At 44.9% G+C, this 26,148-nt stretch overlaps 2 long non-coding RNA genes across 2 annotated transcripts in view; both read right to left on the bottom strand.

The window, feature by feature from the left end:
* The window catches only part of LOC126935006 (uncharacterized), a 33,421-nt gene extending 20,480 nt beyond the window's left edge, over window positions 1-12,941 (bottom strand). Inside the window, exon 1 of the long non-coding RNA XR_007719191.1 lies at window positions 12,826-12,941. This is a non-coding gene — a long non-coding RNA (uncharacterized LOC126935006). The remainder of the gene's footprint in view (window positions 1-12,825) is intronic.
* The window catches only part of LOC126935005 (uncharacterized), a 66,244-nt gene extending 40,390 nt beyond the window's left edge, over window positions 1-25,854 (bottom strand). The window contains exon 1 of the long non-coding RNA XR_007719190.1: window positions 24,026-25,854. This is a non-coding gene — a long non-coding RNA (uncharacterized LOC126935005). The remainder of the gene's footprint in view (window positions 1-24,025) is intronic.
* Window positions 25,855-26,148: the final 294 nt, after the last annotated feature.

The raw sequence follows: 26,148 nt of genomic DNA, 5'->3' as shown, positions 1-26,148 counted from the left end.
TGACGGTAGGAGGAGGTCAAAGGGCAAGGCCCTGCCACCTGCCAGGATGATGAAGGTCGTGGGCCAACGGGGAAATGGTGAAGGGTCAAGAAACAACTAGAAATAAGACCAGAGATGAGAGAAGCATACCCTAGGAGGGGACAAATCATACCAAGGGGCCGGGACAGCCTAGTGGCTGTGAACGTGGCCTTTGGCTCCATCACCCGAGTGATGGAATGAGACCGCATCGACCCGAGTGTTGGCGGGCAGATTACTTAACTTCTCTGTGACTCGGTTGCATCATTTCTAAAATGAGAAGGATCTCATCACCTAAATGTGTTAGTACAGGTGAAGTGCTGAAAACAGTGGGGCCCGCGGCTTGCCCTTAATAAGCAAATGATATTAATATTATTTTCATGTAGCTGTTATTGTTAGAACTTCTCCCCCAGACCCCCAGTTTTTATCTTGCTCCTCTCCCTTGGAAGTCTCCAAAATGCTGCATCAGCCCCTGAGGAAGGGAGACAGGGGAATATTCCAGGGGAGATACAGAAGCTGAATTGGTTGAGTGCCAAGGAGCCACACTGAGGCGTGAATGAGGGGATCCCAGGTATTTATCTGTCAGGAAGGTAAGTAGGAGCCATGAGGGGCACTAGGAAGTGAGGTGGGGGCACATGGGAAAGATGATTTTTTAAGCACAACTTCTAATCTGTGTAATTACTGCTGTTGGGCCAAGGCATAAGTCGGGAGGAAGCTTGTACCTCATATTTTTCTTGTTGTTGTTGTTTTTGTCTCCATTAGAGAGACCTTGAGACCTCCCTAGGTTTTGAAACAAAATTACATTTTTTTCCTGCACAGGGCCGACTCAGCATGCAGGAATGAGGCTGCATCACAGCCTCCCAGGATTGTCAATTGAGGCTCCAGCAGACACAAGTGTGCATCAGGCTCTTTTTGCAAATGACACTAATTAATGTGGGGATTAATGAAAAAGCAAATGCACTTCGGCTCCTTGATTAAAATCCTAAATGTTCTCCCAGACACCCCCGTATTTCCACATGGGCTTTGGCAGCCGCTTGTGCTGGGACAGCTGTCTGACAAAAGAAGCACCTCACATGGTCCGCAGTCTCCACGCCAGGCCTGTCACTCCAGCTAACCCGCCACCTAAGGACCTGGCCCACGTTTCAGCTGGTCTCAGATCATGGAGGGTGCAGCTACAATCAGCACAGAGACAGGTGGCAAAGAGGTGGTATGGTCTCACGCAGGAATCCGGAAAACACAATCGTAAGGCTAGCTTTCTCTTCTACTAGTCAAGGTACCTAAACTGAATGTCCTCCACTGTTATAATAATAATGACACTGCCCCATGCACCTTACAGGTAATGGGAAGAACTGTGGCAATGGGTGCTGAAGAGTCTTTAAACCCCAAAGCATTGCACAGATGTGATTATTTGGATGGTACTTGGAGACACAGAAGGTGGGGAAAATCGATCCTGCAATGCCATGGAGCCCAGTGGAAGTCTTGGTAGAGTGGAAGGGGAGAGTCTCTGTCTAAAGTGGAGGTCAGGTGAACACTAATTTCTCTAGTGACAGCTGTACAAGTGTGGGACTAGAGACAGTCCCAGACCAAGCCAGACTAGCCCTTTTTCCTGACAATGAAGATGCTGTCCCCACAGAGACCTTCCTAAGCTCGCCCTTCCCTGATGCTGCCCTGAGGACCCCAGTCCACAGGGAGCTCTGCCCCCACTCATTGCAAGTGGTCTGTTTTCTTTCTTCTGTGTAGATGTCTTTTTACCTCTCATGTGCAGTAAGATCTCTGAGCCTCTGTCTGCTGTATGCTGTTCATTTCTTCGTGTCTGAATGCCCCTGTGACACCAAGCGCATGGCCTGGTGCATATAGTAGTCTAAAACGCAGATATTAGCCAAGAGCCTGAGCTGTTCTCCTTCATTCTCGCAGTGCCTGACTGTATTAAGGATGCTCTGGCCTCTCCGTTTCCTATGATCTGCTTTGCTGTAGCTCCTTGCCTGCAGAACCTCGTTGAAAGCTTGACCCAATGCCCTTACCAAGATGCTTCTGGTCCGTCACTACAAAGGCTGGGCTTGGGGCAGGAGATTGGGCAGTGGCTGTGCACGGGCACAGAGGTCCTCTTCTCCTGAAGGAAGTGATCCCTTTCCCCCACCCATCCACACCCTCCAGAGAAACAACTAGGACAAAGCTTTGCAGTGTGGACATATGAGGAAGTGGTCATTGAAAGACGTGGCCTCAGGTCAGCTGACCTGGGTCATGATCTCTGTATCATTATGGATCATTCTCTTCATCTCTCTGAGTCTTAACTTCCTCATCTATAAAACGAAGGATGTAAGCCGGGTGATCCCTGCAGTTCCTCCCACTTCTAAGATTCCTGGACTCACCAAGGAAGATGGGAGGGCAGCCAGAAGTGACATGAACCTGGGTTAAACCGAGTCTGTCCCCACACGTTGGGGCTTTATTTCTGCAGAATTCTCCATCCCAGTCCCTTTCCTAACCATGGGCAAAAACAGCTCAGGCAGCAATGAAGGTGTGACTACAGCTGAGCAGTTGGATTTAAATCCCACAGAGCCATGGTGCTGGGAAGAGGGGCTGCCCTGGCCAGTCTATCAAAAGACCATTCCAACCAACTGATGTCTTATACATTGGTTTACACACATGCCCTTTATTGTGTCAATTACCCATCAGTAACACTGCTGAAATCTGAAAAAGTGTTACTTATGAAGTTGTGCTAAGAGAACATCTGTTTATTACTTATTTTCCATCTTTTTTTTTTTGAGAAGGAGTCTCGTTGTCACCCAGGCTTGAGTGAAGTGGTGTGATCTCACTTCACTGCAACCTCTGCCACCTAGGTTCAAGCGATTCTCTTCCCTCAGCCTCCCAGGTAGCTGGGATTACAGGTGCCCACCACCACTCCTGGCTAATTTTTATATTTTTAATAGAAACAGGTTTCACCACATTGGCCGGGCTGCTCTTGAACTCCTGACCTCAAGTGATCTGCCCTCCTCAGCTTCCTAAAGTGCTAGGACTATAGGCGTGAGCCATCACACCTGGCCTTCCCCATCATTTTTGCAATATCACTTTGCTATTTGTATACAGGCCAGAGGAAGGAGAGGATTGTGGAGGAGGCTTTATCTACGCTCACATTCTCTTGCTTCGTTATGGCTGTGAAATAAATTACATGATACTCTGAAAAAAGAGGGTCAACCCCTTTTAGGGTTGGCAGCTGGTGTTTAAATCCTGATTTTGCCTCTTTCGAGATGTGTGATTTGGGACAGGTAACAATTGCCCTGATCCTCAGTTTACTCATTTGTTTATTCATTTGTTAAACTCATTTGTTAGATGACATTTATACCTATCAGATATGGTTGTGGTCTTCACAACCACACACTTGGCCCCCAGCATATTGTAAGTGCTCAGTAAATGGTAGTATAGGGATAAAAGTAGAAGCCAGAATTGCATGTGGAAGTCAGACCAGGGCCACCTTCAGTTTTTACCCTCCTGAGTTTCAGCCTGTTTTTGTGAAAAATTTTAGGTCACTTTCTTTTAAATGGAATACATCTTAGAAATTATCCTTCAGGATCAAAATTATCATGGGTGACATATTAGGGTCCAGCATTAGCTAGGCTGGCTCCAAATCTGATATTCACAGACTTCTTTGGGTTGCATTTTTTTTCCCGTAATACAACCTCTTGCTCCATATCTTCTAAAGTAGGACCTTGTACCCTGTGCTCCCTGGCCTTCCATACCATGCTGCCTCCCAGGCCCCAGTTCCAGGCTGTGACCCCTCTATTCCAGGAAAATACAAACAGTCTGCTGTCTTGGCATCTTAAAGTTGTGTCATAACATTCTTGAGATGGCAATTTCTTTTCTGTTGTTCAGTTGAATACATTTTTAAAGAAGATTCCCTTGGCTGCTGGCTCCTTGCTTTTCTTTCTGGTTAGATGCAATAACTACAATCTTTCACGTACTTACAAGTCAATTTTCCTTTAATGATGATTTTACCCGCTTTGAAGCTTATCAGAAGGAGGGTTCATGCACCTCGGGTCTCGGCTTGAAGCTTTCAGTGGGCCGCGGCAGCTGTTCTATAGGCAGTTGCACCTGTTTTGAATGTCATCAATGTAATGCTAATATGCAAAGCGATTTGCGATGCAAGAAGCCAGAACCAACAGTGAAAGAACTGTGTTTAGGATTATAAATCACTTCCCCATCAGCTGCTGAGCTTCCTTTGGGATTCAGCTGAAGAGGTTCTGCAGGCAGTGGGACCCTGTGGCATTCCCTCTACTAACTTCTGTTCTCTGAGAGAGGGGTTGAGAGGGACCTTGTTAAATCTGGACAAGAAGGAATTAGAGGTGGTTAAAGTGGAATAGAGACCATAGGTAGAAGGAGGGAGGAAAGGAAGGAGAGCACATATGAGGCATAAGGCCCCAAAGAAACTTGCTGAGATCTGCTTTAGCAATGGCTGATAGCATTTGCAGAGGTTTGAATGGAGAGTTACAGAAGGGCTGCTCTACATCTTCCCGGGAAGAAAGGTTCCATTAGGGTTCATTAGAAATAAAGTCTATAATCCTCATCTCAAGCAAGTTGCTCTTGTGACTTTGAATTAACCTATTTCCATTAGCAAAACAGGAGGGGTAAAAGTTCAGGGTGCAGAACGAACCGGTGATAGTCTGGCTAGTTCAGAAGCTGAACTTCTTGACTTCTGTGGTCCTCCTAAAATGCAATCAGGGCATGGCTGCCTCAGTGGACAAATCTGTAAAACGGATCCAATCAATTTAATAAGGGGTCAGGCCTGGAGAGTTTCCCTCTAATGAGACCTTTGCTGTTTATTAGGGCCAAGCTCACCTCCTTTCTTTTTCTGAGGAAGAATGTGGCTGGATACAGCATAAAACAATCAATACACAGCACAGGACATAGCTCTCAAACCACCACCCTTTATGTCACTTAAGTTGCACGCTCACCACAAATTCAAAATAAGTCTGGAACTAGGCTGGAATACTTTAGGCTCAGGCATAGAATTCACACTGGGTTTGGCAGTGCTGGTAACCCAGAATTTTTTGGAAAGTTGTCAGAGAAGATTTGGGTTTGGTGTGACAGAGACAACAAGCTGAAGAGGGCAGGCAGAGAAACTACCTTATGTCTAAGCTGCTCCTACGCAAGAGTTAAATGATGGTTGCTGTAGTCCATCAGCTTCCTGGGATAAACAAAGTGGGGTTAACTGCTACATGCAAGATGCCCGTCAACATTCTGCCCCCGCAAGAGCTTCTGTAACCATTAAGAGCTAAATAAAAGCATGAGGTGGCTTATCTCAAATGCAAGACATTGGTGCTTAAGTGCTGCAAGATTTGCAGAGAAGAACTTGTAGTGGGGGAGGGAAAGAGGAAGTGAAACCTGATCTGAAATCTGAAGTGTAAAGAATTAGAGTGGAAGTAGGGGAGGGCATTTCAGGTAGAAAGCGTGGCATGAACACAGTGTGGCGATAAGAATGAGCGTCACACCTCAGGGAGACATGGGGAGGGCAGTGCAGCCTAGAATGAGAGAGGCCTTGGTTGTGGGGGAGCAATCAGGGCAGACTACCAAAAGGGTCATGGAGTCACCATGCAACACAAAATTAGAAACCCTAAACCATTGGTCTCAGTTCTGTGGGCCTGAGACGCAGAGTGGGGTATGGGGTGGGGCATCTACTCACAGATTTACCGCCTCAACATGCAAGTCTGTTCCCACAGCTGCAAATAGTCTATTCTAATCAACACTAGAGGGGGTTAGCCGCCAGCATGTGAACCCTCAGGTGTCTGCGGCAGGGCAGCTGCCCCAGCGCCACACACTCCCAAGCTGATTCATACTTGTGTCTGGTGACACCTGGGTCTCATCTGTCCTGACAACAACAATGAGAATCACCCAGTCTGTGCAAGAATGTCTCCTAGTCCAATTTCGGGTGTGATTGTTTTCAAAGCTGCAATAGAACTCTAGTCCCCCCTGGATTTCTTGAGGAGAAAATAACAGTTATTTACTTATTGGGTCTATTAAAAATGCACCCATTATCTGAATGCCTCTAGGCAACTGCACAAAAATATATTTTTAAAAAGATGAGAATCCAATTAAGCAGAGATGCAGATGCTCCTGCAGCAAGTAGGCCAACCAGGCTGTTCCCTGAAGGGTGGATGAGAGCCCAGGAGCAGGATACCCTTGCCTGCCAGTCAGTGCACCCAGGTTTCTCTAAGCCAGAAGGGGAGGAGCTGCAGAGATGCAACCGTCCACCCTGTGGTTTCCCATTCTCCTGCTCTGTTTCTTGCCAGCCTTGGACTTCTACAATAGCACTCAGACTGGGCTTAGTGTCTGTGATGAGGTCAGGAAGGAATGCAAGGTAGCTGAGGTAGAAACACCTAGGTCGGAGGTTTGGAAAACGCTGTTAATTAGCTGCCTTGTATGTTATTTTGGCTTCTTGCTCAGCCACAATCTGAAACAGTTTTACAGTAGACTGTACTGTTCCTACAGAAATCTTGTGAGATAGGTAGTGATCATGCCAAAACTCGCATCTGATGATGTCACTCCCTACTGAAACTCTTCCCGGATTCCCCATGCTTTAGGGTCAAGATCCTTCCCCCACATGGTATGTGTGGCACTTGGCGGTTGGATTCCCGCCTAATTCTAATTCTCCTCACACACCCCAACCCTACTCTAGTCACACACAACTACCTGTAGGTCCTCAATCTGTTTCAAACTAGTCTACACATCTAGGTCTTTAAAAGCTATCTTATCTCTATATTATCAGTATCGTACCTTCTGCAACTGGACACTTTTTCCTCACCCTTCAGGTCGGCAGAGGCGCCACCTACTCCTGGAAGACTTCCCTGGCCTTCCATTCTGGAACAAGTGCTCCAAGTGCTGAAGAATCTGAGCGCACTGTATTGTGACCTCTTGCTGACACGTCTGTCTCTCTGGTCAGAACATGAGTTACTCAAACAGAAGGTCTTGTCACTCTGCTCAGGGGTCTCCGTGCCTAGCAGAGAGCATCAAAGCTAAAACAAAGTCTTCCTCTACAACCTAGTACTGAACCTTGAGTTCTTGAAACCTCAGGCTTTCCTCTCCTGTAAAATAGACATTATAATATTAACTGCTGCCTCATTTAAAAAACTGTGAAGATGTAGTGAGACATTACATAGAGACAGCAAACCTGAGCATCTTGTGCCTGGTATGTGACCATTGTTGACAAGACAGAAGGAACAGCTACATAGCATATGTCATTGACTTTTTCCAAAGAAGAGACTGAGCTCAGAAAAGCGAACTGACTTGCCTGGAGTTGCACAGTAGATAGGAAAATGGCAGAACTAGAATACAAACCTGGCCTCAGCTGGCTTCAAAACCCTTCTCATTTTCTGTGCCATTCACAAGCTCTGCAGACCAGACATACAACTCACTAGCTGATCTCTGCTGAAATGGCAAACCCAAGGCAAAGGCACCTCCTCTCCAGGAAAACTTAGACTTTTGGGTCCTGCTGGCTGAAGAATTCAGAAATCTTTCTTCACCTTGATTATCTATGGCAGTGATTCCTGAAAACATTTGTTTGTTTTCTGTAGACATAGTTGTTTATATCTGGGAAACAATTTTGTTTACTGGAATAAGCAATGGACTGGGAGTCAGCTACTACCCAATAAAACGGCATTATTTAATCAATTCTTTCCTGATGCTTCCTTTTCCCCATTGCAAAATGAAGATTTTGGAATGAATCACCTCTATGGTCCCATCCATCTCTAAACATCTGTGTTACATATGTGAAATAAGACAGCTAATGCATCCCAAAACCAAATTGGTCTTGAATTGCCCATTCTACCAAATAGCACACATTTCTGCTTCCCTCCTTGAGTTTCAATTATCAGCAGCTATGAGTTTGTTGCTGCTCTCCACCAAGGTGAGGTCACAGTGGTGAGGTCAGCTAGGGAGAAAACATTCGTGTCAAATACAGATGGTTCAAGCCTCCCTAAGTTCCTCAGTCTCCTGGGGAGGGAGAAGCAGGTGCAGGACATGTAACCTGCACTTTTCCCCAGCACCCTGCTCAGAGGCCAGCTCTTCTCTGCTCCTCAGGTCCAGTGAGGGGATTATCCTGGAAAAGGAAAGACTTAAGAGAACTAACACCTCCCATCAGCTACACTGCACAACATTGATTCGACTGTGGGCCCAGCAATTGCTACTAAGAGACCATTCTCCACAGGGAGAGCAGCTGTGGTTGCATTAACTGTCTAGGGGGACCTGCCCTCCCCAGGGGCTCCCGCATGCACTCAGCCCCACAGCCCCGCTCAGAGAGAGCTTCACTTTCAAGGAAAGCAGCATGTTTACCACCTATGTGTTCACGCACAGGGAGCCTGAGACCTGCATCATCAGTGCGATCATTCACAGAGGGACTGACTTTGCTGCAGCTGCGAATATCATTGTCATAAACTTTTCTGTCTGGACTAGATCATGGAGAGTCATCAGATAACCCTCCTTACTTGTTGTTAGAGTCAGGGAGCTACCACTGAGATCTCACATCTCCTCTAGGCTGCCCTTTATTTACTGAAGAGAAGGTCCCTGTTTGCCGGCACCATCATTGTGGCTGGGCTCGGACAATGCTCAGATTGCTCTGTCTACCATCACATCATCAGCATTTCTTCTATTCACACTAGTCCCATTCATCTGGATAGGTTTGTAGTGGGGATTAAATAAATTAATACCCGCAAAGCTCCTACAACAGTGTCTGGTACATAGTAAGTGGTATAAAAGTATTAGTTGTTATTTTTATTTATTCACTGCAATAAGTATGTAGGGAGCACTTACAAAGTGTTGGGAAATGTACCAGGCATTGAATACATAACAGTGGACAATGGCGGCCTGCTTCCTCCTAGCCCTCAAGGAACTTAGACTCTATGGACAGAATCTGTGGGCATTCACAGAGACTTCCCCAGAGGATAAAAACCTGCCCTGTGAAGTGAGAAGAGCAGTCATTCAATTTCCCACTTCCCGAGTTGAGAGGTTAGCTCAAACTGACCTGCTGCTTGAGAGGCAGGGGAAGGGAGGCACCCTCTGAGCCTTCCTTTGAGCTTACCAAGGCAACCAGACGTCAAAGCTGGTCCCCTAGACTAAAAGCCTATCCCATGTTTCTTCAACCTCATGTTTATCTACGGAAAAACCATTTTTGTAAGTCCCCCAGATTTTGTCTCCTAGCAGAGTCTTTCCAGGTAGAATTAATCCCCAAAATGACCCTTTCAGCAAAATTGTCTGTGAGAGTTAATATTGTCAACTGTATTGGATTGAAGGATGAAAAGTATTGTTTCTAGGTGTGGCCAGAGGAGCTTAACATTTGAGTCAGTGGACTGGAAGAGACAGACCCACCCTCAATGTGGGTGGGCACCATCCAATCAGCTGCCAGCATGGCTAGAAAAAGCAAGCAGAAGAAGGTGGAAGGGGCAGACTTGCAGAGTCTTCCAGCCTTCATCTTTCTCTTATGCTGGATGTCAAACATCAGACTCCAAGTTCTTTGGCTTTTGGACTTATGGACTTATACCAGTGGCTTGCCAGGTGCTCTCAGGGGTTTGGCCAGAGATTGAAGGCTGCACTGTCAGCTTCCCTACTTTTGAGGTTTTGGGGCTTGGACTGGCTTCTAAACCAATACTGGTTTTCTTGCTCCTCAGCTTGCAGACACCCTACTGTGGGACTTGACCTTGTGATCGTGTGAGTCAATTTCTTAACAAATTCTCTTTCATTTATACGTATATCCTGTTAGTTCTGTCTCTGTTCTAGAGAACCCTAATACATTGTCCTTTGTCCCTAAAAAAAATCGAGAAAATGATCCCATGGCCACTCTCAGTCACCCCATTTTTGGTACCCCATAAAATCTTATTATTAGGTGATGCTTGATGCTAAAAGATCAGTCTCTCCACTGCAGCTAAAACATTTCACCATCTCCTTTTCATAATACATGGAGAATAGTCACTCAGCCCCCTCCAGTGAATGCCCCTGGGAGGAGTGCCCAGACTTCTGAAATGCCAACCATACATCGCCTCAAGAAAGTCTGGAATTCCTCTTAGGAATTGATTTTAATTGATTCAGCATTCAACAAATATCGAGTACATAGTATATGCTAGGCACTAGGGGATGAAAAAAATAATAAACATTTCTTCAAGTAGCTCACATTCCTGAAGGGAAGACAAATGTAGACAACTTACAATACAGTTGAATGAGTTTGATAATAGAAATATGCATCTAGTGGCTCCTTGTTGCAGGGTAATTTGTTTAAAATGTTATCCCATTGTTGACAGGCTTTTCATCCTCAACTACTGCTGCTACCCATCTTCTCTGGCAATTCCCTGGATATGCCATATTGGTTAATTCCTTCACCTGCCATGCCCTTCTCTACTGCTCCTTGTCCATATAGCAAACTCCTATTCATCCTTTAAAACCCTTTTCAGACTATTCCAACCTTTTTTTTTTCACATGGATTCTGGCTCTGTTGCCCAGGCTGGAGGGCAATGGCACAATCTTGGCTTACTGCAACCTCTGCCTCCTGGGTTCAAGCGATTCTCCTGCCTCAGGTTCCTGAGTAGCTGGGACTACAGGCTCGCAACACCATGCCCAGCTAATTTTTTTGTATTTTTAGTAGAGACGGGGTTTCACCATTTTGGCCAGGATGGTTTTGATCTCTTGAACTCGTTATCCACCCATCTAGGCCTCCCAAAGTGCTGAGATTACAGGTGTGACCCACCATGCCCAGCTGACTATTCCAACCATTTTAAGCATTCTCTTTTCTATACTATTGATTTACTTTTCCATATTTCTATTTTCACACATGATGTTCTATAAGCTAATGAATTATTTGTGTATCCACATTCTTTACCACACCATATGTTTCTTCAGGGCCTAATACAGTACCTAACCTATAATAGATATTCTTAAATGTTCATTGATGTGTATAAGATACAATAGTAATATTACTATGACCACCACTAATTACTACTATTTTTGGAATTTTCATTAGCCAGGCATTATGATAAGTGCCTCATGTGTATTTCTTCAGTTTTTCCTCAAAACAATGTGGAAGTATCATAGATGTCATCTCTAGTCCGTTATCTTTCACAGATAATGTATTGTATAAATTATTACTCTCTTCCACTTCTCTCTCTCTCTCTCTCTCTCGTACACATCCATGCAATCTTATAAGCCATCTCGGAACCTCATTTACTCTTTTTAGGGGTTCATAATCTGACTTAGCTATCTCACTTCTGTATTCCCACTGTACCCTGCATATGTCCATGTAAGTGCATCTTAGTCTAGTATAACTATTGATTTGGTTGTTTGCTTCCTTCTTTAGAAATTCCTTGAAGTCAGGCATGGCCCCTTCCCTTTTTTATCCCAAATGACTGTCATGGTGCCTATAATATAATAAGTGTTAAATAAATATGTATGGTAAAAGGAAAGAAGAAAGGAAGAACGGAAGAGAGGAAATAAGAGAGAAAGAACAATATTTTCCATGGACCAGGTGAGTTGGTTCATGGATAACAGTCAAGCAAAGGAAAAACAGCAAGATCAGTGGGCATATTTGTGTCTTTATAGGTAGCTTCTAATAAATCTGGACATTTATAACTAGTGAGTTATCAATCACTTGCTACATGACAATCATCTTCATTTTACAGAGAAAAAAACTAGGGAATCTTAGTGAAACAACCATCATATTCTCAATTGACCTTAGACAAAGAACTCTTTTACTTCTATCCTATTGCTTTAACTCTTGGATACAATACTTCTCACTGACAACCCCACTGGTCTCTTGCATGCCTTATCTCTCCAAGCAAAAGTGGGCAGGACCAATGGAAATTGTGTATGTATCTATTTATTTAATAACATTTCTTACTATCAATTCTGTTCCAGGTCCTCTACCAGGCACTGGGGACACAGGGTGCAGTCCTGTAAGAGCTTTCCAGAAAGGCAATTATACACCATTTTCGTGCAGCCTACGATTCAGACCATCCAAAGTTAGCACATGGTGTTAATGGTGGAGCCACCTGTGTGCTCAGGTAGCCAATAAAGCTTTTAAACCTACTTAAGAAGCAAGGAAAGAGAAAGAATAAACGCCTGAAATTGAATTGGCCTGGGATTTTAGCCTGTGATTTGGAGTGACTTTGGGGGAAAACAAGTTAGGCATAGACAAATAAATGTAACACGTGTCCACATGATTTTTCCCACGTCATATTAAACAATCATTTTATCTATGATAAATGCATTTCCAGAGAAAATCTCCAGATTTCTTAGAAGCCATTTACAAAAACCAGGCAACTTGCAGTTCCTACTACCCACATTTTGTTATCTGACTTGTAGCCAACCTCCTGCAGATCCCAAAACTCGTCATGTCCCTAAGACACAGAGGGAAATGTGGGCGGTACTCACAACTCCCCATGGAGGAGAATACTCAGAGTGGTCCCACAGTCCTCCCTGGATCTCTTTGTCCATCTTTTCCACTAATAGTACAATGCAACAGGTGTATCACCCTCCTCCCAGTTCTCAACTTCCACGCGAGGCCATTCCTCACGGTTGGTCTAGTCCCCAAAGAGCCACTCGCTAACTCTCAGCTGGTTAGTTTTATAGGATCAGCCAGGTTCCCATTTAGGCTGAGGAGAAGGAAATCCAGCTCCTTTGGGTTCAGAAGCAAGCCCTTTCCGCCCCCGACCCTGCCGCCCCATCTAGAGGCACTGCTTCTCTTACCCTTCACCCTGTGACCTCTCAGACACCTGTGGGAAGGTCCCAGGCAAGTATCAAGGGATCACCCAGTACCTGATACCCAAAGCGCTCCCCACCCACCTGGGCTCCTCAGACAGCAGGAAGGGGATTATAACCTGTAATTTCTCATCTCGGTTAGCAGGTGACAGGCTCCCATAATATGGCATCCATATGGCGTCACCCCTTCTGTTGAGCACAATTTTAGGGCAAGATTCATACCGCTTCTCTCTGTGCTCAAAATAGATGCCCAAAATTGGGATAGAATTTACATAAGTTGGCTGAAGAGACTGTGTTCAATTAAAAAGCTTTTGTTGCCAAGGAATTTTTTTAGTTGATACATATGCTCCTTTATTGCAGTCCTTTGGGGGGGAAAGATTGCGGCACTCTCTCTTCTCTCTCTCCGTCTTCCTCCTGCTCTGCCTCTCCCACTTAGTAAATAAGGAGGGGGGTGGATCTCTCCCCGGCAGCCTGAGTGAGCAGCAAATGAAGAAACCACCCATATGGAAATAACAGGAACCCTGGCCCATGAGAAATAGAAGCCAGTGATGCCCTCTTGCCTAGCCTGGGGCAGTGCAAGCCAAAAAGCTCCTCTCTGTGTGTATTCTGGCCTCTGCCCCAGAAAGAATGGGTCCTCCCACTTGCAATCACCGTAAATCCAATGGGATGTGTTTTCCGTTGCACTGACACTGAAGTATGTATTTAAAAATATTGAGTGTGTTTTTTCAATCATGAAATGATACCGTTCTTGTGCAAAAATTTGGGAAGAACAAATTTTTGTGGAAAAGTGGAAAGGAAGAAAAAATTCACTGGCAATTTTACCATTCAGAGAACTCTTAACACCAAAGAGTATTTCCTTCCAGCCTTTAGTGAAACTGTGTATATTCACACAAATCTGGGATCGTCAAATATAAATACTTTTGCATCTTGGCATTTTTGTGGAACATTGTATCATAATTTCCTGAACATTTTTCTATATCAAGTACATTTTAGGAACAGCACTTTTAATAGCAAAAAACTATAAGGTATTTAACCATTTCTCTATTTGGGATATTTATGTTATTTCCAATATTTTATTGCTATCTATATTTAAATATTGCTGCATTTAACAGCCTTGACTCTTGGTATGCATCTGAGATTACTTCTTTAGGATAAGTTTGCATGGGTTGTGACATTCCATAGAGAAGACAAGGTGCCCTGAGCTTTTTCCATGCTGCAGGATTGGTTCATCTTATGATTAATGTGTGCATTTTTTACAATGCCTGCTTAGCATCAGAAGTGATGTCAGTGTTAAAGAAAGTAGTTTGTGGAATATTTTCCCATGAAAAGCTAAATAACCCTGGGTGAGATATCTGTTGTTCTTGCCTGCTCAGCCTCCATCCCCCTCATTTCTGTTTAAGAGTGTACACTTCGGCAGGGCTCGGTGGCTCACGCCTGTAATTCCAGCACTTTGGGAGGCCGAGGTGGGCGGATCACGAGGTCAGGAGTTCAAGACCAGCCTGAACAACATGGCGAAACCCCGTCTCTATTAAAAATACAAAATTAGCTGGGTGTGGTGACACACACCTGTAATCCCAGCTACTCAGGAGGCTGAGTCAGGAGAATCGCTTAAACCCGGGAGGCGGAGGTTGCAATGAACTGAGATTGTGCCACTGCACTCCAGCCTGGGTGACATAGTGAGACTCTGTCTCCAAAAAAAAAAAAAAAAAAAAAGAGTGTACACCTCTCCCCACTCTGCATTCTTGCAGTTCCAGTGGAGTCTAATGAGCCCTCACCTTTGTGTAAGGAAGTAGCTAATCAGGTCACAATGAAGGGTGGGCCTTGGAATTTTGTCGAGAATAGGACAGAGGCTCTCTTTCCTCTGAGATTATTAATCAGGTGGAACATAAGCCCAGCAATGCTGGGAACCATCTCTGCCCCCACATGTAAAGAGTCTACACAAGAACCAAATCAACCTCAACAAAAGCAGAGCTAACAAATGGAGATAAATAGACTCCTCACAACTTTTATAAACTCTGATCTACCTGTGCCTAAAGCTAGCAAAACCACCCCCACAGATTTTGCAGTTATGTGACCCATGAAATCCCTGTTATTACTTGAAATGATTTGAATTTGATTTCCATTTGGTGCAATCAAAAATGTCCAGCTCACACAGACCAGCTTCAAGGATCAGAGGTTTAGGCTTGTCATAGCTGTGTCATCCACAAATAGGCTACGGACAAACTATGTGATCATCTAACACCTGCTGTGAGTGGGATTCGATGCTAAAATGTGCTAGTGAAACTTCAGTAATTCCAGCTCCAGGCTTCTAGAAGTGTAAAGTCTGGCAAGGTGACAGGGAAAGAACACAGAAAACAAGCTAGTGCAGAACATGGGACCATGACGGGGGAACCACTGGATGGTCCTCGGGATGAGCAAGTCCTGTTGTACTGAAAAATCATTTTGTTACAGTGGGATTTAATTTAAGCCTTGACATGTTGGTGGAGTTTCCATGAGTGAAAGTAGCGAATGAAGGATAGCATGCCAACTAAACAAAGCAGGAGCAAAAAGGCAGAAGCTGGAAAGTACTACTGGTAAGCTAACACTGAGTGTGGAAGGAACTCAAAGAGGATTTTGTCTCTCTCTTGCAAAATGTCAATAAGCCATTAACTGAAGAGGGGGCTAACCATTACCTGGAGTGTTATTATGATGAGATTATAACTGCTTGAATTACATCTTTCAATGACATATTTCAATTATTTTCTCACCTACTGAACAGAAGGCTTCTTGAGGTTAGGCATAGCCTTTACTCTGTACCCCCAGCTCTTGGCATATTGTCCTGTATTCTGCGGATGTTCCCAAAAGACTCATTGATCACAAAGTGGCTTAAAGCTCATTGCAGTGTTCAACTGAACACAATCTAATAGACGTTGCAAGACAACAACCTCACCTTGTGTCAGAACCTTTCCTTGGAAGTAGAGCAGGCAAGTGAGCACATTAGTTGTTTTCAACCACTAAATGCTCTTTGGCTCTGATAAGTGTCTTATTTTCCAAGATGATACTCCTGACTCACCATGCAAGACCTAACAAGGCACCTTGCTTGTAAATAAGAATGCAATACCAATGTTGCAAATTAAATTAACAAGCCATGGACTTTGCTTTGTTTGTTCTTTTAGTTCTTCGAGCTAGTCACACTCTTTTCCCACTTCCTGTGGGAAAATTAGCTACATCTAGTAGCTAATTACTAGATGTTTCTATATAGCTGTTCTAATATCTGACCAGGTGAAAGTTGATTGGTGAGTTTCCTGGGCAGAATTTTCTGGCCCAGGGTTTCCTAGACATTCGTGATCATGGGAATCACCTGGGGAGCCTGGTAAACATGCAGATTACTGAGTCTCACCTTTGGAAATCCTGATTCAGTAGGCTTGGATGGGGGCCCAGAAATCAAGAGTTCGAAACAAGCACCCAAAGTGACGCTTTGTGTAAGTTTAGAGAACCCTGCAACTGAACAGAGCTATTCTGGCTATAACATGTTAATTAACCCAAATCATGAGCAAGTAGTTAATGTGTGTAAAAGTAGTCCCATAACATGGAAAGACAACTGTCAAGAGAATTAGATGTCATAGACTCAGATCCTGACTCTAATACTCACCGGCTGGGTGACTTTGAGCAAATTACGTAACCTCTGTGAACTTGTACTTCTGCCTTTGTCAAATGAGGAAGGCATTACTTGCCTCTTTCTCTCCAAGGAATCTAATTAGAAGATGCATGTAAAAGTGTATCATCTATGGGAGGAATTGTCAGTGTGCAGTAGTCTTGGCTGCCAGCAGAAGCCATACGATGATGTGTTTGGTGGAGGAGATGAGATAAACCCCACCACAGTTGCCAGGGATTTGTAAATATTAGCTCCACAGAACCACTCATTGCACACTTGTCCAATTTTGTGCCAACACAACAAAGCTGGAAGGTCATCTCCATAAATAACAATTAGCATTTATTGAGCACTTACTCTACAACAGGCATGATTCTGGACTAGTTATTCAGATTCATCAATTTCATCCTCATATAAGCTCTGTGAAGAAAAAGTACTACTTTCACTGACATTTCACAATTGGTGAAACTAAGCTGTAACTCGGGTGCAGTTAAATAACCTGCCTGAGGTAAAACTGAGGCATAGCTCAACGACCTATGAGAGGCTGCACAGCTGTCGAGGAGCAAAGTGAGGCTTTGAACCCTGTCTGGCACCAGAGCCCCTATTTCAGTCCCATGAAACCAAGGTGATTTGTCAAGGTGATGGATACTCCCCACAAGGATGGGTAGAATGTCCGAGGTCTCCAATCATCTCTTTCATTACTCCTCTAAAAAAAATGCAAAAGGTGGTAATTTCCTATAGACTACCAATTCATATCCATTTGCCTTCTCTGGAGTTCAGTTTTTCTCCCAAGTGTAACTTAGTAGCTATTACAGAATATTGGATCTTGGCCGGGCATGGTGACTCACATCTGTGATCCTAACACTTTGGGAGGCTGAGGCAGGTAGATCACAAGGTCAGGAGTTCAAGACCAGCCCGGCGAAGATGGTGAAACCTTGTCTCTATTAAAAATACAAAAATTATCCAGGCGTGATGGTGGGTGCCTGTAATCCCAGCTACTCTGGAGGCTGAAGCAGAGAACTGCTTGAACCTGGGAGGCGGAGGTTGCAATGAGCAGAGTTCGTGCCACTGCACTCTAGCCTGGATGATAGAGCGAGACTCCATCTCAAAAAAAAAAAAAAAAATATTGAATCTTAATGGAATGTTAGCAAATATTTAGTCTTGGTGGGTCTCAAACTAGAGTCCCATGTACCAAACGTGCTCCTACAAATTGGTACAGCTCTTGTTTTTAGAATAGCACCTGCCTTTCAGAAAAGCACACACTATGCAACTGTGGCATTTTCTACACCTGGACATTTCACACTTGTCTGGCTCCTAAACATACTTGAATGTGCTCCTTTAATCTAGTCGCACCCCTCAAAGAGGAAACAAAGAGCTCAGACAAATGAGAAGGATTGCCCAATTTCAAAGCAAATTAATGGCTGAATCTGGAATAGATCCCAGTCTCCCAACTCTTAGATCAGTGTTCTTCCAAACCATGACGGGGGAAATCATGGCAGTTTCCTGGCTATCCCCCCAAACACAGGAAGCACAGCAAGAAAGTGTGATGAGAGCTGAAGACGGGACAGGGAGCATTTCCTGGTCCCCAGTGAGTAAACTTTTGTTCACTCTGATGGAGGACAGGAGAGGACAGGAGCCCAGAGAGCAGCCACTTGCCCCAGACAGTGCCCAGGAATTGTAATGGTGCAGCTGGGAGTCATTATTGTCTGCCTGGAAAGTGGGAGCACTTAGGAAGGGCCCCCCAGCAGCCCAAGGAGGCAGGAGAGTCGAGGCTGCCAATGCAATTGTGGCATTTTAATTGAAGCCTGCAAGGAAGAATACAAGAGACTGGCTGCCTTCTCTTTGGCCTCGCAAAGAAAGGAGCAGGGGGAGGAAAGTGGCACAAAGCCGCCGCTCTCCGGGCTGCGTTCAGGTTGCCATCTCCGAGCGGCTTGTAGCTCTGGAGAACTTTTAATAGAATTCTGCCGAATGAAATGGGCTACAGCTGTTTGCCTTGATAAATATATTTTATGCTACATGCCTCAGCCGCCATCTGTTTGCTGATATGAGCACTTCTTCGTGGCAACTAAGGAGAAGTCATCAAAAGGCATAACAGCAGACGGGTTTGGGAGCAGGTAGGGAGGGTGAGGAGGATGGGACAGGGGAATTGTCTTCAGGCCAGAAGGAGATGGCCTGGGATAAAGAAGATGGGGGCAGGCTCAGAACAGGGAAGTGTACTGGGCAAAGCAGATAATCCACCTCCCATGCACTCTCCAGTAAGCTTTCGGCATACCCTCATTGTCTTCAGCCTCTCCTCCCTCCACCACCCACCTTTGGCCTCTAAAATTTAAACTAAGATAATAAAAAGAAGTATAACAATGCCACCTCCCAGCCAGCACTGGCCCGTGGCTAGCATGCCCAGTGGCCCCTGGTAAGAGCAGCTGCTCACCTAAATCGGTCCCAGCCAACAAGGGGTCTCGGTTCCCTGCACCTGATTCCACTGTTCACTGAGCAACAGCCTCCAGCTCCTCTGCTCGTGGCTGAATGCCCAACAAATATGAACAGGGCAGAAGCTAATGCCCCTGCAGGTAATGCAACCTAGTCAGGAGCCAAAGCAAATCAAGGAGAAGTTTTGGAGCTCTTCTGCCAAGCCTTGTGGCCACACAGCTACCCAGGCCTGCATGGACTGGGGAGATGGTTCACATATGCTTAGAAAGGATTTGAGGCGGGAAGCGGGTGAGGGATGAAAAATTACCTGTTGGGTAAAATGTACACGATTTGGGTGATGGTTACACTAAAAGCCCATGCAATATATCCACGCAAGGAGACTGCACTTGTAGTCACTAAATCTTTAATAATAAAAATAAATGGGGCAAGGTATGAGACAAATCACATCATACGCTTCTGTCTCCAAAGCTACCTAATTTTTTAACAGGCAAATTCTGGTTATTATAAACATTGAGGGCATCCTGAAAGAAAAAACAAAAGGAATCACAATAGCCCTTGAACAATATGGGAGTTAGGTGCATTGAATCCCTGCTCAGTCAACAATTCACTTATAACTTGACTTTCCTAACACTTCACTGCTAATAGGATACTACTGACCGGAAGCCTTACTAATAACATAAGCACATGACTTTGGCCTCTAAAATTAAAACCAAGATGAAGAAAAGAATTATAACAATGCTACCTCTCAGCTAGCACTGGCCCACAGCACTGGTATACACACATTTTGTATGTTATACGTGTTATATACTACATTCTTACAATAAAGTCAGCTAGAGAAAATATGATGTGATTAAGAAAATTTTTTGAAAACAAGAATGGCTATGAAGGAGGAAAGATGTACCCATTATGGGACTCTAAAATGTTTTCATGCAAGACAACAGATTTGCTCACTCCTGAACCATCAAATCAAGAAAACATAGGGATTACCTTAAGAGAAACCAGCATCCTTGGGGAATGGCTAAGATATTTAGATATTTCTGCTTTCTGAGTGCACAGTCTACATGAACTTGCCTCCCCTCCCCACACTTAGGAAAAAATATGAGAGGCCGGTGTGACTCACGGCTGTCCTGAGTGTTTCCTATTTCTGGCATCCCATGGCATCACCTACCCATCTCTGTCTCCCACGCGCCAGCCCCTCTGCTGTTCCACTCAGAGAAGCTCAGCCTCCCCGGAAATGGAGTAAGTGTGTATGGATCCCACATAGCACCACCCAGGAGCAAACTGAACCCCCAGTGTGTCTCCCTGTTCCCTTCTCCTTCCTCTGTCCCTAGCTGAGTCATGGGATTAGGGAAGCTACCACTCAGATTCCTCCTGTGGGCAACACAGAGACAGAGTGTCCCTATAGCTGCCTCCCATACCCTCCTTCCATACCCCATTGAGGCTGTGAGCCTCTAAAACAACTGGCTGGGGAGCAGGTTTTTGATGCTGGAGGTTAGAGAGGTTATTATTCCTGGCTGTGAAGAACAAATGGACAGCTCAGAGACACGCAAAGCAAAAGGAAAACTGGGTAGCTGAAGAGGGGGTATAAGCTTCCAAAAACACATTAGTCACAAACAAACTGGACCGCGCACCCGCTGTTCAGTGCCACCTCCTCCCGAGGACGTGGGCAGGGTGAGTGCTGGTGACATGCTCTGAGAAGCTCTGACAGAAGGCACTAAATCACTGTGTACTGAGCATTGTGATTTTGGGTCCAAGAAACCAAGTACTTTGGATGAGCTTCAGAACTGCTGGCTGTTCATTGGAGCCAGAGCAAGCCTCCGGCTCCATCGAAGCACCAGCCCCTGGTATTAATAAGTGTTTCCATGGCACTTGATATTTTGCAATTATCTTTTCTAACACGTCTGCCTTAGCAGAAGAAGCAGGCCAAATGCGAATCCTTCTGCCCTCCCTTCTTCCTGCCAGCTTTTGAGGAAGGCATCCTGGTTCCCTGGCACATTGTAAGAGGGGATGAGTAGAGGCCACAACTGGAAGGGGCCCTGAATCTGCAGCCTCCTCCATCCCCATTCACTGGCTGGCTCCACACCCACCTCTTCTTCCGCTCTTTCAAGGCCAGCTGAAACCAAACTCCCTCCAATCATGCATCTATTTATTCATTCAACAAATACCTGTGGAGCACTTACTGTACACCAGGCATTGCTTCAGGCATCAAAGATACAGCAGTGGAAAAAAAAAAACTCTGTCCTCATGTAACTCACATTCAATTAGGAGGTAGATCACAGGCAGTTAAATATTTAATGCTATGAGTAAAAATAAATATGGGTAAGGGGTAGAGAGGGATAATATTGTAGATCTAGAGGTCAGAGGGCTTGAGATCTGAGCAGAAATCTGAATAAAATGAGGGAGCAAGATAAGCAGGAGACCAGGGTCTCTTTGCATAAAGACCCTGAGGTGGGAGCACAGCAGGTGTGGAGAAACAGCAAGGAGGCCAGCTGGGCTGGACTGGAGCCCTTGCGGGAAGTGTGTTGTCATGGTAATAGATGTGGCCAGAGAGGGAGGGGGGCCTCTGACCAGAAGCCCTTTCTTCTCTAGCCGTGACTGACACCCTTCTTTGAACTCCCTTATTAGCCCTGCCCCAAGTGGTTCATTTGGACCTTGTCTGTCACCTGCTTCACCATTTCATACCCTTGTGCTTTGTTTCCCCAAAGCAGTTGAAGTTTCCCCAGATTTCCTAGCAGATCTTTTTCAAGCCCCATGGTCATCCCAACCCTCCCTCCTTTCTAACTTCCCAAGCTTCTTTCCATCGCCTCCTGGAATCCAGATGTTACGGACAAAGCACACCTCCTGAGTTCTATGGTTCCTTGAACCCACCCAAGCGCTCAGCAGCACTCATACTTTCAGCTTTCATTTTAATCAGACAGTAGCTCCACTGTTCAAATTAATCGTAAACAGCAATCTGTCTTTCGAGAAGGCATTTATTTACTCAGCAGTCATTAATTTATTCATTTAACTTTAAATATTTTTTAATTTACTTTATGATTTAAAAAAAGCATCTGGAAACTATGCTAGATGCTGAGGATAAAGAGATGAACAAGATAGCAGCAAGTCTAGTGGACAGATAAATGAGAACAAGAGAAGTAAATGCTAAACAAACAAACAAAAAAAACCAAATGAAACGCCATGAGGCCACAGAGGACAAGGCGATTCATATTTGATTATTTTTGGAGAAGACAGCGGAAGTTTTACAGTGGGGACTGACATTATAGGTACGGATTCAAATATGTGTAGGCTCTTTCCCAAAGCTGTCCTCCTGCTAAAGCAAAGCATCTCTCTTCTTAGTACCTTCCAGAGGAGGGAGTGCAAGACATTAGAACAGGGGTCCTCAACAGGCAGTGATTGTGCCCCCAGGGGCATGTGGCAATGTCTGGAGACATTTTTGGTTGTCATGACTATGGGCAGGAGAGTGCTACTGGCTTCTAGTAGGTAGAGGTCAGAGATGTTGTTAAACATCCTAGAATGCACAGAACAGTTCCTCAACAATGACCTGGGCCAAAATGTCAGCAGTAGTGCTAAGAATGAGAGACCCCACTTTAGAAGTAAAGGGAGTGACAGGAACAGAGGCGTCAGGTTGCAGAACTGGCCTGGCAGGTCAGAAGGGCCTGGCAGGCCTAGGGAACAGTAGAAGTTCAGGTGTGAAGCAGAACTATAAACGAACAACGTGGCAGGAGATGAGGCTGGAAATATAGGTAGAGCCAGAGAGAGAACCGTCTCATTCACCAGGCTGTGACGTTTTGCTCCATAGGCAACAAGAGGCCAACTAAAGAGAAGGCCGAAGTAGGTGAGAACAACAGTTGGCAATTACTGAGCCTCTACTCTGGGGCAAGAGCTTTATTACATTACTTACTCCTAACGAGAGAGGGACACACATAGGGCAGTTATTATTATTCCTACTTTACAAATCAGGAAATAGAGAAAACAAAGCCCATAAAAGGGGAGTTGCCTGCTCAGGGTAAGCCTCAGGTTTGGTTACAACAAAGAACCCAGATTCTGACCAAGATCTATCTAGCTCCTGGGCCACTAGCCTTCCTGAACAGAATAGGCTCCACTAGTCTGGCCTCTGCTGGGGCTGTGAATCCACACTGGCTTTCATAGAGAGCCTTCCCCTCATCCCCAGTGAACTGTAGCCACAGTGTTCTGTACATGGAGGTGCTGAACAAGACCCTTCTGAAGGAAGGGAACGCTGGATAACACATAAATCCATTTGGAATCAATGACATTCATTGATTCCATTCTTCTACCAATTGACATATTCTGGGCCTCAGAAAACATGTTTTAATTACCTCTAGAGAGCAATTGAGCATTTGCTGGCCTTTTCTCTTTTTTTCTTTCCTTTTCTTTCTCTTTATTTTCTTTTTGCTTCTTTCTTTCCTTTTTTCCTTCTTCCTTCATTCTTTCCTTCCTCTCTCTTTCTTTTTCCTTCCTTTGTTTTCCTTTCCTCTTCCTTTCTTCTAGGTGTGGTTGGCAAACCATGATGTATTCACCAAAATTAATTTCCTTTTCCTCCTGAGCATATACCCAAACTACACTTCCCAGCACCCTCTGTGACCATGTGACTGAATTCCAGTCAATGAAATCTCAGTGAACACTGACTATGCCTCATCAGAGCATGGCCCATAAAACCACTCATGTGCTCGTCCTGCTTACTTTCTCCAGCTGCGGCCACATAGAAGATGTGAAGGGCATATGGTTCAGTAGAGACACAGACAGAAGCACCACGTGTCCCTGGGTCCCAGGGAAGCTGCTGGCCAACCAGTTATGGATGCATTTGTCTCAACATAAATAACAAACTTTTGTTGGGTTAAGCTACTAAGATTTGGAAGTTGTTTGTTACAGCAGATAAATTTACTTTCCCTACCTAATATAGGCAGCATAGGCAAGAGATATAGCACTGAGAATGGAGTTCCCTGCATGCACAGAAAATTCAAACAAGTGGCTTCTTACACTGAAATCCAGTCGTAGGCAGATATAGCAGTCATCAGATACCAGTGTCCTCCTAAATGTCTGCTTTATTACCTCTAGGATGTGATTCTGTCATCGAATTTGCCTCAAGATCCGAACAGATGTCCACATATTAGGCAGAAAGAAGAAGAAAGAGAAAAAGCATCCCCCAGCGGAGTCAGCTGCATTGAAGGACTTGCCTGGAAGTTCCACCTGCTGACTTCTGCTTACCTCTGATGGATGAGCCAGGCCCACTTGCAAGGGAGGCAAGCAAGGTGCATCATTTTCCTTGATATCTTGTTCCCCGGGGGGAAGAAGTCAACATTCAGTTAGGAAGAAAATGGAGACTGGATATTGGGTGGGGAAACTAGGAGTCTTTGTTAAAGGAAGGGAGGAAATAATGGTTTAGGCTGAGAAGATACTGCCCAGACCGGTGATGTAATTGTCTGCTCCCCTCTTAAGTGCTGGGCTGTTTCTGGCTTCAGCAGCCTATGGATGGGAAAAGGCGTGGGTCTCTAAAATGGCTCTGCCCTGGAAGGAGGGGCTAGAGAGTTGAAGCGTCTGCCACCCCATCCTCTCTTGCTTGATTGCCTCTAAGACACGATGCATCCCACTTATCTCTTGCACTCAGCCCAAGCTCTCTGCACACTCACTCTCACGTCTCTTTCCCAAAGCTGCCATCCTACTAAAGCAAAGTACCTCTCCTCTTAGTACTCCTTCCAGCACATCTCCCACAAAGGGGAAGCAGCCGGGAAGGCTCCTGGGAAGGAGCTGCGTTGGCGCCCCTGATCACTGGCTGCTTTCACTCCTTCACACTTAACACCATAAAAACACACATCTCCTGCCATGAGACTGAGCCAATTTCCAAGTCATATGTGGAGTTATTGCTGCTTTCTCTGCCTCTCCTGCTTGATGTTGCTAAATGCTGTTCCCTGTGGCACTCAGCACAGGCCTGCAGGGAGAAAATAACACAGAATTAACCTTGAACATAGGTGTGGGGGTGCAGGAAAACCAGATTTACCAAAACAAAAATAATAAAGGGCCAGTAATCACCCCCTTAATGTTAGCTCTTTGGGGTGCCACATGGGGGAAAAGCTGTGCTGTATTTTCCATTTATAATCAAATGAACTCAATTAGTTCCTCTTCTTCCCACCTGCACACCCAGGCAGTAATGGCAAAGAGGTAAGCTGAAGAAATGGAAATCAGCCTGTCCTGGCATCTGTCCTCCAGGTAATCAAGCATAGAAGAAGAAGGACCATCTAACTGAACAATGCACTGGTCATGAGCCAAGGCTGGCTCCAATAGCTCATGCTCTGGGCACTCGTATGCTGAGATTTCAGGCATAGACTTTACATAGTTTGGCATAATTCAAGATTTGCCAGCAGGTTGAACTGCCTCTGTTTTCTCCTATTTCTATTTTATTGTGTCTGATTTCCTTTTATCCCTCAGCTATGAGAACCATCAAGGATACTTTGGTAATCTAGGGCAGCACTTCCAAAATTTTAATGTGCTTACACACCACTTGGAGATCTTGTTAAAATGAAATTCTGATTCAGTAGGTCTGAGGCAGGTCTGAGATTCTGAATTCTATCTAACAAGCTCCCAGGTAATGCCAATGCTGCTAGTTCATGGACCATACCTTCATCTTGATGTTCTCGGCACATAAACTTGTATGGGGTTAAGCAACTGAGATTTGGAGATACGTTTGTTAGAACAGGATCTAGAAGGCAACCAGGACATTGGATGGAAGACCTGTGACTTTTAGAATTGCTGATTCCTGCACCTCAAAAGTTCATGTCTTAAGACTTGAAGGTATATTTGAAGCCAGAGCACTCTGACAAATGGCTCAGCCATGAAACGTCATGATGTATATGAGAATGGAATTGTTTCCAAGAATCATCATTGACATTACACAGGCTATAAACAGGTGATCCTTTACTGGATGGTAAACCTGTGGAGAGTTCTGTCTGCAAGTGGCATCCCAAGCAGAGGGGCCAAAAAACCTTCTGCTTCATTCTCTCTTTGATATCATCAAATGGCTTTGTCAACAGCATCCCAAAGACTGATGACCCGCTAGGCACAGTGGCACATGCCTGTAATCCCAGCACTTTGGGTGGGATGGGTGGGAGGATCTCTTGAAGTCAGGAGTTTGAAGCCAGCCAAACAAAGTAAGACCCTGTCTCTTGAAAAAAAGAAAAAAAAAAAATGAGGACCTTGGGGAAACTAAGGCAGGACACAATGTGCTCAACAAAGCACAAATCTGAAGGTCTTTTCCATGTAAGCTAGCCTCACAAGGATCACATGGTAATGTTAGGAATAATAGCACCCAGCCCAGTACTCCCTTTCAAATGCCC

This window comes from Macaca thibetana, chromosome 14, assembly GCF_024542745.1.
Source record: "Macaca thibetana thibetana isolate TM-01 chromosome 14, ASM2454274v1, whole genome shotgun sequence".
Lineage (NCBI taxonomy): Eukaryota > Metazoa > Chordata > Mammalia > Primates > Cercopithecidae > Macaca > Macaca thibetana.
This window is presented reverse-complemented; position numbering and strand designations above follow the sequence as displayed.